Raw genomic sequence first — 16,258 nt, 5'->3', positions numbered from 1 at the left:
AGCTCATGGCTGACCTTCGTCCTCAATTCCATGCATCAGCCTTATCGCCATATCCCTTGATGGCCTTACTAGTCTGAAATCTATCGACTCCTGTTTTGAATATGCCCAATGACTGCGCCTCCACTTCCCTCTAGGGTAGAGAATTCCAAAGATTCTCCACCCTCTGTGTGAAGAACTGTCCTCTCGTCTCAGTCCTGAATGGCCTCCCCTTTACCCTGAGGCTGTGCCCCAGGTCCTAGACTCCCCAGCCAAGGGAAACATTCTCCCAACATCCACCCTATCGAGCCCTGAAATCATTTTGTATGCTTCAATGAGATGCCCTCTCATTTTTCTAAATTCAAGCGAATACAGGCCTAGTTTACTCAATCTCTTTTCATACAACCGTCCTGCCATCCCAGGAATCAATCTCATTAACCTTCCTTGCACTCCCTCTTTGGCAATTATATCCTTCCTTAGGTAAGCAGAACAAACTTGCACACAATATTCCAGGTGCGGTCTCACTAATGCCCTATATAATTAGAGTAAGACGTCTTTATTCCTGTACGCAAATCCTCTGATAATGAAGGCCAACATACCATTTGCCTTCCTAATAGCTTGCTGCAACTGCACATTCATTTTAGTGACTCATGTACAAGGATACCCAAGTCCCTTTCAGCATCTACATTCCCCAATCTTTCACCACTTATGAAATACTCTGCCTGTCTAATTTTTCTACCTTCACATTTATCCACATTATAATCCATCTGCACTGTTCTCGCCCTCTCACTGAACCTGTCGAGAGCCCCTTGAAGCCTCTTCACATCCTCTTCGCAACAGACACTGCCACCTAGCTTTGTGATGTCAGTAAAATCTGGAAATGTGACATTTAGTCCCCTCATCTAAAACATTCATACAGAACGTGAATAGCTGGGACCTAAGCACTGTCCTTGCGGTACCACTCTAGGCACAGCCTGCCATCCTGAAAAATACACGTTTTTCCCTACTCTTTGTTTTCTGTCTGTTAACCAATTCTTAATCCAGGCGAGTATATTTCCCCCAATCCATGTGTCCAAATTTTGGTCACCAACCTCTTGTGTGGGACCTTATCGAAGGCCTTCTGAAAATCGAAATACACCACATCTACCGGTTCTCCTTTGCCTGCTGTACTAGTTCCATGCTAAAATAACTCCAATAGGTTTGTTAAACAGTATTTCCCTTTCATAAATCCATGTTGACTCTGCCCAATCTTACTATTCGTTTCTAAGTGCCCAGTTATTGCATCCTTTATAATATATTCCAGCATTTTCCCAACGACTGATGTGAGGCTAACAGGTCTGTAGTTCACCGTATTCTCTCTCCGCCCTTTCTTAAATAGCGGGGATACATTTGCTACCCTCCAATCTGCAGGAACCGTTCCTGAATCTATAACATTTTGGAAGATGAAAAGCAACGCGTCCACTATCCCAATCGCCGCCTCTTTCAAAACCCTGGGATCTATGTCATCCATTCCTTGAGATTTATCGAATTTTTGTCCCATTAATTTTGCTACTACTGTTTTTTTTTACTAATAATAATTTCTTAAAGATCCTCATTCTCACCACAGCTTTCGTTTTCTCGTATTTATGGGAGATTTGTTATGTCTTCCTTCGTGAAGACAGAAACAAAGTATTTATTTAATTTCCTTCCCATTTCCTGATTCGCCATTATAAATTCTCCCATCTCTGACTGTAAAGGATCTACATTTACTTTCGCCAGACTTTGCCTTTTTACATACCTAGAAAAGCATTTTGCAATCCGTTTTTATATTTTTCGCCAGTTTGTGCTCATATTACAGTTTCCTTTTCTTTATCAAATTTTAATCACCCCTCGCAGATTTCTAAAAAATCCCAATTCTCAGGCTGACCCCTTTTTCTGGCAACTTTTTAAGCTTCCACCTTTGACTTAATACTAGTTCATTTTATTTTCTTAGCCATGGTTGGATCACTCCTCCTTTTGGGTTTTTATGCCCTAGAGAAATATATGACTTTTTTCAAAATATGCATTATTACCTTGAATGTTAGCGATTGTATTTCCACCTTCATACCTTTTGTGTAGTCTCCCAATCTGCCATGGCCAACTTGTCCTACATTCTCTTGTAGTTTCCTTTGTTGAGACTGAAGAGTTTAGTTTCAGATTGGACTACATCACTCTCAAACGTTTTAAAATTCAATCATATTATGGTCACTTGTCCGTAAAGGACACTTTAATACAAGATTATTGATTAGCCCTTTCTCATTACAGTACCAGATCCAGCAGCGTCGGTTCCCTGGTTGGTTCCTCCACATACTGATCGAGGAAACCATCTTGCATGCATTCCAAGAATTCGTCCTTCACACCATTAGTGGTTTTTGATTTGTCTAGTCTATATGTAGATTAATGTCCCCCATGATTACTGTATTGCCCGTGTTACATGCACTTCTAATCAAAGATCTCGCTCCTGTCTATCTAAGAAGCCTTGGTATGCATTTTGAATTCCTCAGATAATTTCACACCCACCATGTTTGTGGCCCTGTTAAAAACTGAGGTAAAAGAATTGTTCAATTTATTTCATTTCACTGCTTTTATTTTAGAGTTAATCCTGTTCATTCCTTAGTGGCCATATCTCTATTTTCCTAATCCTATACTTATAGAATACTGAAATATTAATTTTTATATTGATTGATAATTTAATTTTGTAATTCGTCTTTGATTTCCTAATTGTATATTGGCTTATTTCCTAACATCGTTTTGGCATTTGCCTTCCTCTCCTTTATTGTCTCTGTAATGTACTCAATGTATACCTTTTTCTTTAGTTTTATTTATTTTTCTCTTTAATCAGCCGAGGTCACTTTGTATTGGCACTTGACCTTCACCCCACAGTCCCAATTTCACCTTCACACTGCTCAGTCACCATTGCACCTTCACCCAGCCCGTTCCCCATTGCATCGTCACCCAGCCTCTTCCCCATTGCACATTCACCCGCCGACTTCCATTGAAAGTTCAGCCTGCCCAGTCCCTATTGCACCTTCACCACGCCCGATCCCTATTGCACCTTCAACCCGCCCAGTCACCATTGCACCTTTACCCAGTCCGTTCTCCATTGCACGTTCACCCAGCCTGTACCGCATTGCACCTTCACCCTGTTCACTTCCAGTGAAACTTCAGACTGTCGAGCCCCTATTGCACCTTCAACCAGCCCGATCCTCATTGCACCTTTGCCTAGCCCGTGCCCCACTGCACGTTCACCTAGCCCCATCCCCATTGCACCTTCAACCCGCCCACTTCAATTGAACATTCACCCTGCCCAGAATCTTTTGCACCTTCACATCGCCCAGTTTCCATTGCACCTTCATCTAGCCTGCTCTCCATTGCAGCTCCAGTGCACATCTTCCATTGGATGTTCACCCTGGCCACTTACACTGAATATTTAAGCTGCCCAGTCCCTATTTCACCTTCACCCCGCCCAGTCTCCATTGCAAATTCGCCCTGCCCACTTCCATTGAACCTTCAGCCTGCCCAGTCCCTATTGCACCTTCACCAAGTTCAGTCCATATTGCTTTGGTAGTGGAAGGCACGGTCTCCAATGGTGGATCGATTGAAATCCAGGATTCCCAAGAGGCCAGGATTGGAGGAGGGCAGAGACTTCTGAAGATTGTAGGGCTGGAAGAATTTACAGAGATAGGGAGTGGCGAGGCCAGGGTGAGATTTGAAAACAAGAATGAGAATTATAAAATTTGATGAACCGGGAGCAATTGTAGATCAGCGAGCTCAGGGGGTGCTGGGTGAACGGGCCTTGCTGCGAGTTGGGATACAGGCAGCAGAGTTTTGGATGAGCTCAAGCTTAAGGAGCTTGGAAGATGATAGGGTTGCCATGAGAGATTTGGAGTAATCAGTCCTAGAGGCCACCGCAGCACATATGAGTGGTTCATCAGCAGTTGAGCTGAGTCGGGTGATGTTACGGAGGTGGAAGTAGGTAGTCTTTGTGATGGAGCAGATATGTGGTCGGAAGCTCAACTGGGGGTCAATTACAATGCCAAGGTTGCACACATAGAAACATAGAAGATAGGAACAGGAGTAGGCCATTCGGCCCTTCGAGCCTGCTCCGCCATTCAACGAGATCATGGCTGATCATCCAAACCCTAGCACCCGGTCCCTACACCGACAGCCATCCCACCCAAGCCCTATCCCCGTATTTAATCCCCCCTAACACTAAGGGCCAATTTTTTTTTATCATGGCCAATCAACCTAACCCGCACATCTTTGGACTGTGGGAGGAAACCGGAGCACCCGGAGAAAACCCACGCAAACACGGGTTGAATGTGCAAACTCCACACAGACAGTCACCCGAGGCCGGATTTGAACCCGGGTCCCTGGCGCTGTGAGGCAACAGTGCTAACCACTATGCCACCGTGCACACGGTCTGGTCCAGCCTCATAAATTTGCCAGGGAGGGATGTAGTCATTGGCTGGGAATGGAGTTTAAAGCAGAGATGAATACAATGACATTGGTCTTCCCAATAATAGGTCGTAGGAAATTTTTCCTCATCCAATCTGACAAGCGGTGTGACAAATTGGGGACAAGTGCCGTGTTGGGAGAGGTGGTGGTGAGATGGAGCTGGGTGTCCCCGGCGTGCCTTTGAACAAGACGTGGGCCTAGAAATTCAGTTGCGTTTGTGTCCACTTAGGGGCGAAAGGGTGGGTTGCGCCGGAAGTTTTTTAGTGCCCGAAATTAAGTTGGGCCCTAACATCGGCGTTAGCCAGTAGCGCTGCGCCGGCACCGATGACGTCATCGGTGTGCGCAGCGCCCCGGTTCCAAGGCGATTCCGTTCCGAAGGCCAAATTCAGTTGCGGCCGCCTCGCCCGCAAACAACGTTTGGAAAATGAGGCCTTGCAGCTCCGAGAGGCCGGCGCATAAAGGTGGAGGGGCGGCCGGCCACTTTCCCGGCGGCCGCATGGCCGCACCTCCCTCCCCGGACTCCTGCACCACCCCCCCGCGGCATTGCTGTCTGACTCCCGCGAGCCCGGCACTTCTCCGTGGTGCCGGGCTCATTTGCCGGGGGAATCCAGCGGTGATCTCACGGCTGCAGCCAGCTCCTCCTTAAGAGAAGGAGGAGGCCTGCAGTACCCCAGCCTGCCGCACCGCAGCTGGACGGCTGAAATAGACTTTCATCGCCCCATGCGAGGCGGCCAAACCCTGCAGTAGCGCCCGCCTCCATCTTGGCCCGTCGCAACTGAATTTCAGGCGGGCGCTACGGGAATCCGGGCGAGCGCTAAATTTCGGGCGCTAAAGACCTGGCGGGGCCTTACTGAATTTCTAGGCCGTTGTGTTTCCAGATGATATCGCTGATGAGCAGCATGTAGATGATGATAAGATGGGGCCAGAGGTAACAGTGTTGGAGCGAGCACAGAAGCCGTTGCAGGCTACGGTTATATAGATAAGAATAGAGCCAGGCGTTTGCAGTCCCACCCAGCTGGATGACGCTGGAGAGGCGTTGGAGGGGGTTTGTCTAGACAAAGGCAGCAGACAGGTCGGAAAGGAAGAGAGGGAATAGCTTACCACAGACACAGTTACATAGAATACAAATTCTGACTTTGGTAAGGGCGATTTAGTAGTCGGGCAGGGGGTGATAGCTGATATGACGGGCTCCAAAATGGAATTGTGTGAAAGATGGGCACGGACTTGGGAGGAGACAGCACGAACAAGGACATGGTAAGGAAAGGGAAGTTGGAGATAGGGCGGTACTTGGCAAGGACACAGGCTTCAAGGATAGTTTTTGAGCAGATGTTCATGACAGCGTGTTTGAAGGGGAGGGGACAGTATGTGAGGAGAGAGAACCATTAACAATATCAGCTAACAAGCGGGCCAGGAAGTGAAGTTGGGTGGTCAGCAGCTGGTGGGAATAGGAGCAAGTGAGCAGTAGGTGGGTCTCATAGACAAGTTGAGCTCGTAGAGGGCATGAGGGGAGCTAGGAGAGAAATTGGAGAAAGATGCGAGTTCAGCGATAGAGCAGATTGGAAGCAACAGAGCATAAATGAGTTCCCATTAATCAGTGCAATAGCAACCTGAAATTTCACTCAACATGACTGTAATAATGATGGTTTTAAAGTAACTCTTAGTGGAAACAAATCTCACTGGTCTTTGTATCTCTTGCAGTTAACTTGGTGGCGATTGTGATCCTGTCCCGAGGAAAGTGCGGTCTCTCCAAATGTACCACTCGCTACCTGGTGGCCATGGCAACGGCCGATCTCCTGGTTGTTTGTACGGATGTAATATTAAGCTGCATTGTTGAAATTTATTTCCCAGTTTCATTCTTGACCATTACCCCCGTGTGCTGTCTCAATACAGTCTTGCTCTGTGCAGCCACGGCGACCTCTGTCTGGTTCACAGTGGTTTTCACCTTCGATCGATTTGTGGCCATTTGCTGTCCGAAGCTGAAAACAAAATATTGCACCGAGAAAACTGCGGCTGTTGTTCTCGGGGTGGTGAGTGCAGTGGGTTGTTTAATAAACATTCCCTGGTACTTTGTATTTGACCCTGAATATATAATGGAGAACGTACCCCAGGGTTGTGTCTGGAAAGCAGCCTTTTTTACTGCACCCACGTGGGCAGCGTTTGACACCTTTAATCTTACGTTAATTCCTTGTGTCCCATTCGTTCTGATTTTGTTGCTCAATGTTCTCACCGCTAGACACATTTTAATGTCCAGTCGAGTCCGCAGGGGACTCCGGGGCCTCAGCAATGGAGAGAATCACAAGGATCCAGAGATGGAGAACCGAAGGAAATCCATCATTTTGCTCTTTAGTATATCGGGCAGTTTTATTTTCTTATGGACGACCATTGTTGTTTATTTTCTATCTCTCCGTATAACCATCATTCAGTATGGTGTTAATGACTTTGAATCGGTGGCATTTATGCTTCAGGTTCTCAATTGCTGCACAAACACATTTATTTATGTGCTGGCCCAGGATAAATTCAGAGAGGAGCTAAAGAATGGGGTAAAATATCCTCTGAATTCAATTGCAAAATTATTTAAATAATAGAAATTGCTGAAGTGTTTCCCACACAATATTTATCAGCGATAGCAATAAAGATCAAAAAGTGTTTAATGGATCAATCGAAATTGGTACATTTTATGCAACGTTGCAAATCGATGGTTACTGTAATATATTCTCCTTAACAAACTGTTATGTATCGTCACCGGTATGATTATAATGTTAAATGTTTTCCTGTTATTAACTGTGAAAATTAAAATAAACGCTGACTGAACATGCCCAGGTGATTATTAATGCTACACGGGATGATTGATTGGCTGGATTTAGGGCCAGCTGGAAGGATGATGCAGCATCGTGTATCATTGCAGCAATTGTTTCCATCAGAAGAGAATCGTCACACTTCAACATCTGAATCATCTGTAACTAACATAATATAAATGTCACTTTCTAACAACGGGAAAACCCCAGATTGTCTCTTCTCGGCTAAGTTTACCTCAGCGGCTGATGTACTGCCTAAATAGACCTGAAAATCCTTCACCATCACTCAGCGTCACTCCCCCAGTAACCAGCCTGCTTCTCCTCAGAGAACCTTCATTAAATATTGAGACCGGACAGTATTCGCGCCCCCTGGCGGCAGTGCACCTCTGTGGGTGACCTCGCTGATGCTGCGACAGCTGAAAGAACCAAGATAACCATGATAGTTATGTAATTAGGCCTTCTGCGGGCACCGAAACCTAAATTTAAATAATCTTAAATTCATGGGTTGCTCGCGGCAATCTGGAAACATATCGCCCAGTTTCCATTTTCTCTCCAATGTAAGGAGGTCCAAGAATGTAATGATCCAGCTCCATAGAGTTTGCCCTTGTTAGTGATTGCTATTTCCAGCAAGTTGTTCATGTGGGAATAATTTTACAGTCCTTACCAGGCTCCAAATAAACTGGACACAAGCATGGCCCATAAGAGTGCCGTGTAAAAAGCATGATTGACAATTGGAGCCACTTCCCTCTCACTGCATCAAACAATAGCTGAAATTTATTGCCTTACGGCGTTCCACAATATCTTAGGCACTTCGTTCAGCAGCAATTCTTATTGTCCTAAGATCTGAACACACTGACACGCAGTTGAAGGCTCTTGTGACAGATATTCCCTTACCAATATATGATTTCACCCAATGAATGAAAGCGGTATGAAACCACAGTTGTACCAAGTATGGTTTTGGATCAGTTTCACTGGAGCAACTTTCTTCTAACATGGGAACTAGCCTACAAGCAAAGACAAGGAAAAATTAACCTCAACCCCCATGGGTTCTGCTGTAAATACTCACCCACCAACTGATATGCTCCTGCTCGCTCGATGAGGCAGGAGGTCTGTGTTGAAAGTGCAAACAATAGGAGCTAAGAAGGAGACGTTCATAAACGTCTCATACCAGGTATCTCAAAATCATTACTTATATTGTACATGTAATAGTCATTCAAATTACACTTTAAAATGCTTACAACTCAAAGTTGCTGCTTTACTTGAGGGAGTCAAATGCTTCAAAATTCCGTTTTCTGTTTACAGTCGAACCATATGCATCTGTTCAAAACTGTCACATTTATAACTTTTTCGCTTACCATTATTGAGGATGAGATAACAGGGCACTTAGAAAATCATAATATGATTAGGCAGAATCAACAGGGTTTTTTGAAAGGGAAATCGTGTTTAGCAAATTTATTGGAGTATATTGAGATGCAACTAGAAGGGTAGATGAAGAGGAAGCAGGTTATTTGGATGTAGATTATTTGGATTTCCAAAAAGCATTCGGCAAGGTGCTACGTATAAATGGTTATGCAAGATAAAGGCTTATTAGGTTGGTCTAAATTACTGGCATGGTTAGAGGATTGGTTAACGGGCAGAAAAGAGAGAGCAGGGATAAATGGGTCATTTTGCGGTTGGCAGGTTCTAATTAGTGGGGTGCTGCAAGGATTAGTGCTTGGACCACAAATATTGACAATCTAAATTAATGATTTACATGAGTGTAAAGTATTCAATTTGTTGACGATGCAAAGCTACGTGGGAATGTAATTTGTGAGGGGAATACACAGATCCTGCAACAGAATACAGACACGTTGCATGTTTGTACAATAAGATGTCAGATGCACTAAAATGTGAGCAAATGTGAGGTTATTCACTTTGGTATAAAGAATAGAAACATAGAATACGTTTTAACTGGTGACAAACTATTAAATGTTGAAGTTGAGAGAGGTTTAGGATTTATCGCACAGGAACCATAGAAGGTCAGCATTCAGGTACAGCAAACAATTAGGAAGGCAAATGGCACGTTTGCCTTTAGTGCAATGGGGTGGAGTACAAGAGTAAGGAAGTCTTACTACAATTATACTACAGGGCATTTATGAGACCTCACCTGGAATACTGCACACAGGGTTGGTCTATTTAATTGAGAAAGGGCATGCTTGCCGTTGAGGAGGTGCAATGGCGGTTTAATAGACTGATCCATGCGATGGGAGGATTGTGCTATGGGGAGAGTTGAGTAGATTGGGCCTAAACTCTATGTGGCAAGATGGATGCGGCGATGGTACTAATGCGGAATTAGGTGCACTTTATTATAGGGTGACTATTGTGTATAACGCAGAACCTATGATCAGAGAGGTTCTGAGGGGCATTGGCAGCTAATGACCAATGTAGCGATTGATAATGGTGGTTAGGATACAAAGTTTGTGGCTGTGACTGAAGCTGATGCCTTTATCCATGCCAATGTTTGTTTAGAGAAAATTATGACTCATCCAAAACAGGATTTTGGAAATGTAGTCCGACACCAAATGGGGGGGGGGGGGGGGTGACGATAGAGGGGAGAGAGAATTAAAACTGGTGTCGTCAACATACATGTAAAAGGTGATCACCTTTCTGGGAATGAAAGTTTAAATGGGAAGCAGGTGGATGAGGAAGAAGAGAGGGCTGGCATACGGAGAGATAGAAAAAAAAACAATGGGCGTCCATAAAAATATAAAACTGCCGGATATACTGAAGAGCAACACGATGGATTTCCTTCGGTTGTCCATCTCTGGGTCTTTGTTCAACTGATTGCAGAGTGTAGAGAGGCAGAGGTAACACGTTAAAGAAAGTAAGTACAACAAGGGTCCAATCAAAATAGGTAAAGAAGCAAACGGTAAGAGATGAAGATGTTGAAATGGATAGTGAAACAACAGAGAAAAAAGAATAGAGAGAAAGAGGGAGAGAGGGAGAAATTACTGGGGAGACACACTTGGGAAGGCAGAAAGAGAAACCGGCAAAAGATGAGATGGTGGAAAAAAGAAAGAGACAAATATAATGGCCCAGAAATTAGGGTTGGGGGCTTGCCGCGGTTGCAAGCCCATGATCTGCACTTATCTAGCGCCCTGGCCGTTGTGCTCTCGGCGTGCATGGAATTCCGTTTGCTTGAGGAGCACTCCCGGGCAGCGTCTGACATCATGCCGCCCAGGAGTGCAGCCTGCGTGAAGCATCCAGCGTGGAGTGTAAGGGAAACCCGCCCGGTGAGGTCGCATTAGCATAGGACACGCCCCCCAATCTTTTTCACCAGCTCCAAAGCCTTGGTACATGCAGAAGCAGCATGTTAAGTAGGTTCTTTGTATTTTTATGAATCTTTTGGTAACCTTTATAAACTTTTAAATACTTTTACATGAATTGGAAGACTCTTAAATAGTTTTAAGGAGATTTGAAGCAATTTAAAGAGTTTTAAAAGCCCTGAAAGCATTTTTTTCATTCATTTTATTTAATTAGCAAAGTGAAATGGCTGGAATGAGCACAATTCACATCATTAAAAGAAATCAGAATTTCACTGACGATGACCTCAGCAATCTCCTCAACGAGGTGCAGGCGAAGCACATGCGGATCATTGGGAATGAGAAGTCCAGGGTGCCGCGAAAAGGACAGATGATAGCTTGGTCAGAAGTTGCCCAGGCTGTCAGCGCGAACTCCACCATTCCACAGACAGCGGAACAATGCCTCAAGAAATGTAGTGATTTGTTGCGATCTGTCAAGGTTTGTACAGTTATTAGAAAAGTCAACTGTAACATTTCTTTAAATTTAACTGAACTAATTTTAAAAAGCTATTCAATGCATGTAGTATAGTCAAGTGACTTCTTGGTCCAGTCACCTGAGGTTGCAATGACATTTTATGGCTTTGGGGCCAGCTCAGGGTCATCTATTATAAACTTATCTCGATTCCACTGGTTTGAGCTGTAATTATTCAATTAGTGAGTGAAAAAAACACCCAGTCTCCAAAGCATGTTGTGTCCCTGTCTCAAATGCAGATGGGTGATTCATATTTTCTGTTTTCATTTTAGAGTAAAAGTGCTCACAGCGCCAGAGAACGTGCACTGACAGGCGGTGGTGTTGTCATTCCAAGAGATTCAACCGAACATGAGGAATGGGTCCAGCAGCTGTTTGGATTTACTAGAGATCGCCCCTCGGCTGATTTACAATCAGAGATTGTTACACCTCAACGTGAGTTGCGCTGGCCAGCTATATGTTTAAAAATGTTAAGTGTGTGTTGAATATCTGTGACGTGGCAGATCATGCTTTACCGTTGCAAATGTTTACTGTTTCCTTTCCACAGTTGGACAGCATACCCTTCACACACGGGATGAGAAGTGCGTTGAGTCTTCGGCCGCAGAGGGCATTGGGGAAGGGGTTGCTGATGCAGTGGGAGCAGTAAGTGAGGTGGAGGAGGAGCAGGAGCAACATGTGCTATGTCAGCTAGTGCAAGAGGAGTGTATGGAGCCTGCGTTGCTGCACAGTACCTCACCATCTCCTGGCCCCTCTGGCTCTGTGCGAGGCACTGATGACTGTTGTCCCACAGACAGACACCAGTTTGATACTGCAGCGCATGTGGGAGGAGCAGAAATACATTTACCAGAACAGCACTTACAAGCTGAGGTGCAAAAGATTGAGGGTTTCAGTGAATTGGTGTGTTCTCTTACTGAGAAGAATTTTGACTCTATAGCCTCCATCAGGCAGGGAATCGATAATTTTGGCATTTCACTTAATCTGATAGCATTGCAGTTGGTGTCGCTTAATGAGACTCTCCTTTGACTATTGCATTTGCATGAAGCACATTCTGCTGCCATTACTTTGACTCCCGCAGAAGCGCCCTTACCTGCTCCCAGTGCAGAAACAGTGAGGGCCCAGGAGCCAGCTGGTCCGTGTAATGATATCAGCAAATAGTGATGTTATTTGCCTGTTCGATTATGATGCCTTAATAGCATGATTGCAGGTATTGGTTGCTTGTGCCTGACCAGCAGAGGTCATGTGACCAGACAAGCAGGCTGAGCTTTTAGTTTCACTTTAGCTGGAGCTGAAGCAAGGTCTCCTGTAAAAAGCTGTATGAATTCTTGAACAAACCATAGATTAAAAGTTATTCTCTTTCAAGAAATGTCTCATCATTGAACCCACAAAGAAATCAACACATGATGTCAGAAGTGGCTGAAAGAGAATCGAAAACAAAAAATCGGAAGTTAAATCAGCTCTCCGCATAGAGATTAGCAAGCCTAAAGAGAAAATCATTACTTACCTTGGAGAATAGCTAACGAAGTGAAAAATGGAAGGTCTACTCCCACCAGCGACGCTTCAGTTGTCAGGTAATGTGGCTGAAAATTGGAGAAAGTGAGGAAGTTCAAAGAACAACAGAAAGAAAAGCAAAAGTATTACTATGACAGAGGAACACAAAACCTACCTGAACTCCACACTGGTGACCAAGTAAGGTTGAAAGACAAAACAAACACATGGACTCAGAAGGGAACTGTCCTGAGTGAAGTTCAACCAAGATCATACACCATTCAGACAGATGAGGGTGCTGTTCTGAGAAGAAATCGTCGAGATCTTCTCATGGGACCAGCCACAGCAGGTCAAGAGACTGATACTGTTGAACAACCTGATCACACAGCTGAGAACACATCATCTGAGGCAACAACTCAGATTCAAGGACAGTCAATCAGAAAATCCTCAAGACATGTGAAGCCTCCTGAGAGACTCATTGAGCAAATTTAAGGACTGTTGTTATAGAAGGAAGTAATGTTACCTTATTCTTTCTTCAAGTTCTAGTGTATTGACATATTTCATGTGAACACACAAAGCAAGGTTAAAAAACCTTGATCATGATAATGATAATGTAAGTTCATTAAGTGTTACAGTTAAAATGCAGATTAATACAAAGAAAACATGTGGTTAGTTAAAAGTAAAATACTTTTGTTTTAAGAAAGGGAGATGTAATGATATCAGCAAATAGTGATGTTATTTGCCTGTTCGATTATGATGCCTTAATAGCATGATTGCAGGTATTGATTGCTTGTGCCTGACCAGCAGAGGTCATGTGACCAGACAAGCAGGCTGAGCTTTTAGTTTCACTTTAGCTGGAGCTGAAGCAAGGTCTCCTGTAAAAAGCTGTATGAATTCTTGAACAAACCATAGATTAAAAGTTATTCTCTTTCAAGAAATGTCTCATCATTGAACCCACAAAGAAATCAACACAGTCCGCCAGTCGGGATGCAAGCAAACGTTGCCTTGCAGCAGCAGCAACCCTGTCATGAGGCAATTGCTGAAGGGCAAGGGCTAGAGATGGCACACAGGGGCCTTTCAAGTGGCAGCAGAGGGCTCCAGTCACGGGGAGGGGGAAGGCGCAGGAGACGTTAGGGTGTCACCTTTTGCGCAATACACCTCCTTTGACACTCAGGCACTGATGAGAGGGGGCAAATCGTTCAATTGTTTAATTTTTCATTCTATTTACATTTTAAACGTTATCTTTGCTTTTTTCATTGAAATGTATATTTGTGACTGAAAGTAAATGTAACCTTTTCATTTAAAAAGTACAGCCTGTAGTCACTTTGAAAAAAATTTCAACTTTAATTTTAGCAAAAATATTTTTACAACAACTGTTTGAAATTTAGAAAATAGCTAGGTTCCATCTTGAATGTTATTATTGCACTAAGAAACCAAAAATTTACTTTAAACTGTTTACCAAGTTTTTTCCAAACTATTTATGTTTGCGAATGTTTGAAAAGTTGATAATAGCCAGTAAACATCTTGAATGTCTTAATTGCACTAAGAAACCAAAAAAAGTAACTTTAAACAGTTTACAATTTGTTTTCCAAACTATTCATTTTTACGAATTTTTGAAAGTAGAAAATAGCTAGTTAACATTTTAAAGTTATAAACCATCTACATCAAAACTGAACCTCAAAAGTCTTTGATGCTGCAATAAAAGTTCACTGTTTCACATTAAATTGTGTCTGCTCCTTTCTTTGCCTTGCTGGGTGAGGGGGAGGTGCAAGGCGACACTACCTCGTGAAGGTGTTGGCTACTGGCAGTTCCCGAGCAGCCTTACATTCGGCAGCACTTGGCTCCTCCCTATCAGGCCTGGCCACAGGCACATTGGCAGCGCTTATTTCCTCGATTTCAGCAGGGAGCTCCTCTGCAGTGTTAAGGGTCAGTCCTTCCTGCAGGGCAATGTTATGCAAAGCACAACAGGCCATCATAATCCTTGCCACATCCTGGTGAGAATACTGCAAGGTCCCCACTGACCTATCCAGGCACTGCAAGCGTGATTTCAGAGCTCCGATTGTCCTCTCCACTACTTGATGTGTGGACACGTGTGCCTGGTTGTGTCTCTCCTGAGCCTCATTATTGGTCTTGCGGTAGGGAGTCATCAGCCATGGTCTTAGCGGGTAGCGCTTGTCGCCCAATGTCCATGCGGATCCTGGAGGCAATTTGCTGAGGGCGTCATATAAGTTCGAGTTTCGGAGGTCAAAGGAGTCATGATTACTTCCCCAGTGCACTGCATTCACGTTTATGATCCTGAGGTGCGCATCGCATACTATCATTACATTCAATGAATGATATCCCTTCCTGTTGATGTGCGTCACAGGTGCATCCACTGGTGCCTTCAATGCAATATGGGTTCAATCGACGGCGCCAATCACTTTGGGAAATCCAGCAATGCGATGAAATGCAAGGGCCATCTTCTTTTGATGTCCAGTGGACAAGTCAAATTAATGAACTCTGAAAGCCTACGGAAAATGGCATCTGTGACCTGGTGAATGCAGACGGTCGCAGCATTCTGGGAGATGTTGCTTATGTCTCCGGTGCTTGCTTGAAATGACACACTTGCAAAGAAGTTCAATGCTGTGTTTACCTTCATGTTCACTGACAAGGCAGTGCGGGTCTTCGAGCGTGTTTGAAGGTCCTCCATCAACATGTCACATAGTCGGCCGATTGCCTCTTTACTGAAGTGCAGCCTCCTCACACACAATTCCTCCGACAGCATCTCAAATGATCGCCTCTCCCTGTACACTCTCTGGGGTGGGTAGTAGTTCCTCCTGATCAGGAGACGGTTATGGTTCCTCAGTCTTCTATGTTGTTCCCTGGCGTTTGGAATTCTCTGAAGCAAAATCGCACAGAGGATCAGGACACCATTTATAAAGGGCATGTTTCTCCCTCACAGGCTTCCTCTTGAAACAAAAGTCCTTGTAAGGAAAAAATGCAAAGAGTTGTTAAAGTAATTTTAATAAAGTGAGTGGCTAGAAAATCACCTTGGGCTATGGCAGGAAACGTGCATTTTCGACTTGGGAGCACGTCATAACCGCCTGATGTATATCACAGTCCGAGATGATTTTCCAATAACTAACATTTTCTGAAAGTCATACATTCATACATTCATACATACATACACATACTGAAAGGAGTATATACATACATACACATACTTAAAGGAATATATACATACGTACATACATACTTACTTACTTAAAGGATTATATATAATTGATGATCATTTTCTTTTTTGAAACTTTTGTAAATGTTAAATTATTCATTTTTAGACATTCATTTTCAATATTAAAAAAATTAAATTCAATTAGGCATTGCATACAGCAAGAGTTGCTCTTTATAACTACAGTACTCAAAACCCGTTTATCAAAAATTTTTAAAGTTGGAAACTTACCTCAGACTATGTAAAAATAACTTTGCTCTCTTTCACAACTAATAATGTTCCTTTTAGAAGCCCCACTGCTGAAAGCATTCTTCTTCCTCATCATTACAGAGCTTTTGACAGGGCTTTACTCGTGCTTTTTACATGTGCAAATGCTGGGAACTTACCCGCAGTGCACCAACTGAGAAACACTCCAATGTTCGGTTCGCACGCGCTGCCTCATACGGTGCATGCGATCGACCTCTGAACCCCTGCTTTCAGTGGAATGGAAGTGCCAGTTTCCCATGCG

General features: G+C 43.9%; 1 long non-coding RNA gene across 1 annotated transcript in view; it reads right to left on the bottom strand.

The window, feature by feature from the left end:
* Positions 1-13,873: 13,873 nt before the first annotated feature.
* Positions 13,874-16,258, bottom strand: part of LOC147092539 (uncharacterized) — a 42,306-nt gene continuing 39,921 nt past the window's right edge. The window contains exon 4 of the long non-coding RNA XR_015075050.1: positions 13,874-15,505. This is a non-coding gene — a long non-coding RNA (uncharacterized LOC147092539). The remainder of the gene's footprint in view (positions 15,506-16,258) is intronic.

This window comes from Somniosus microcephalus, unplaced genomic scaffold, assembly GCF_052327205.1.
Source record: "Somniosus microcephalus isolate GS21.2 unplaced genomic scaffold, FLI_Smic_1.0 unresolved_chr2, whole genome shotgun sequence".
In the NCBI taxonomy this organism is placed as follows: Eukaryota; Metazoa; Chordata; class Chondrichthyes; order Squaliformes; family Somniosidae; genus Somniosus; species Somniosus microcephalus.
Note: the sequence above shows the minus strand (reverse complement) of the source record. Positions and strands in the feature narration are given on the sequence as shown.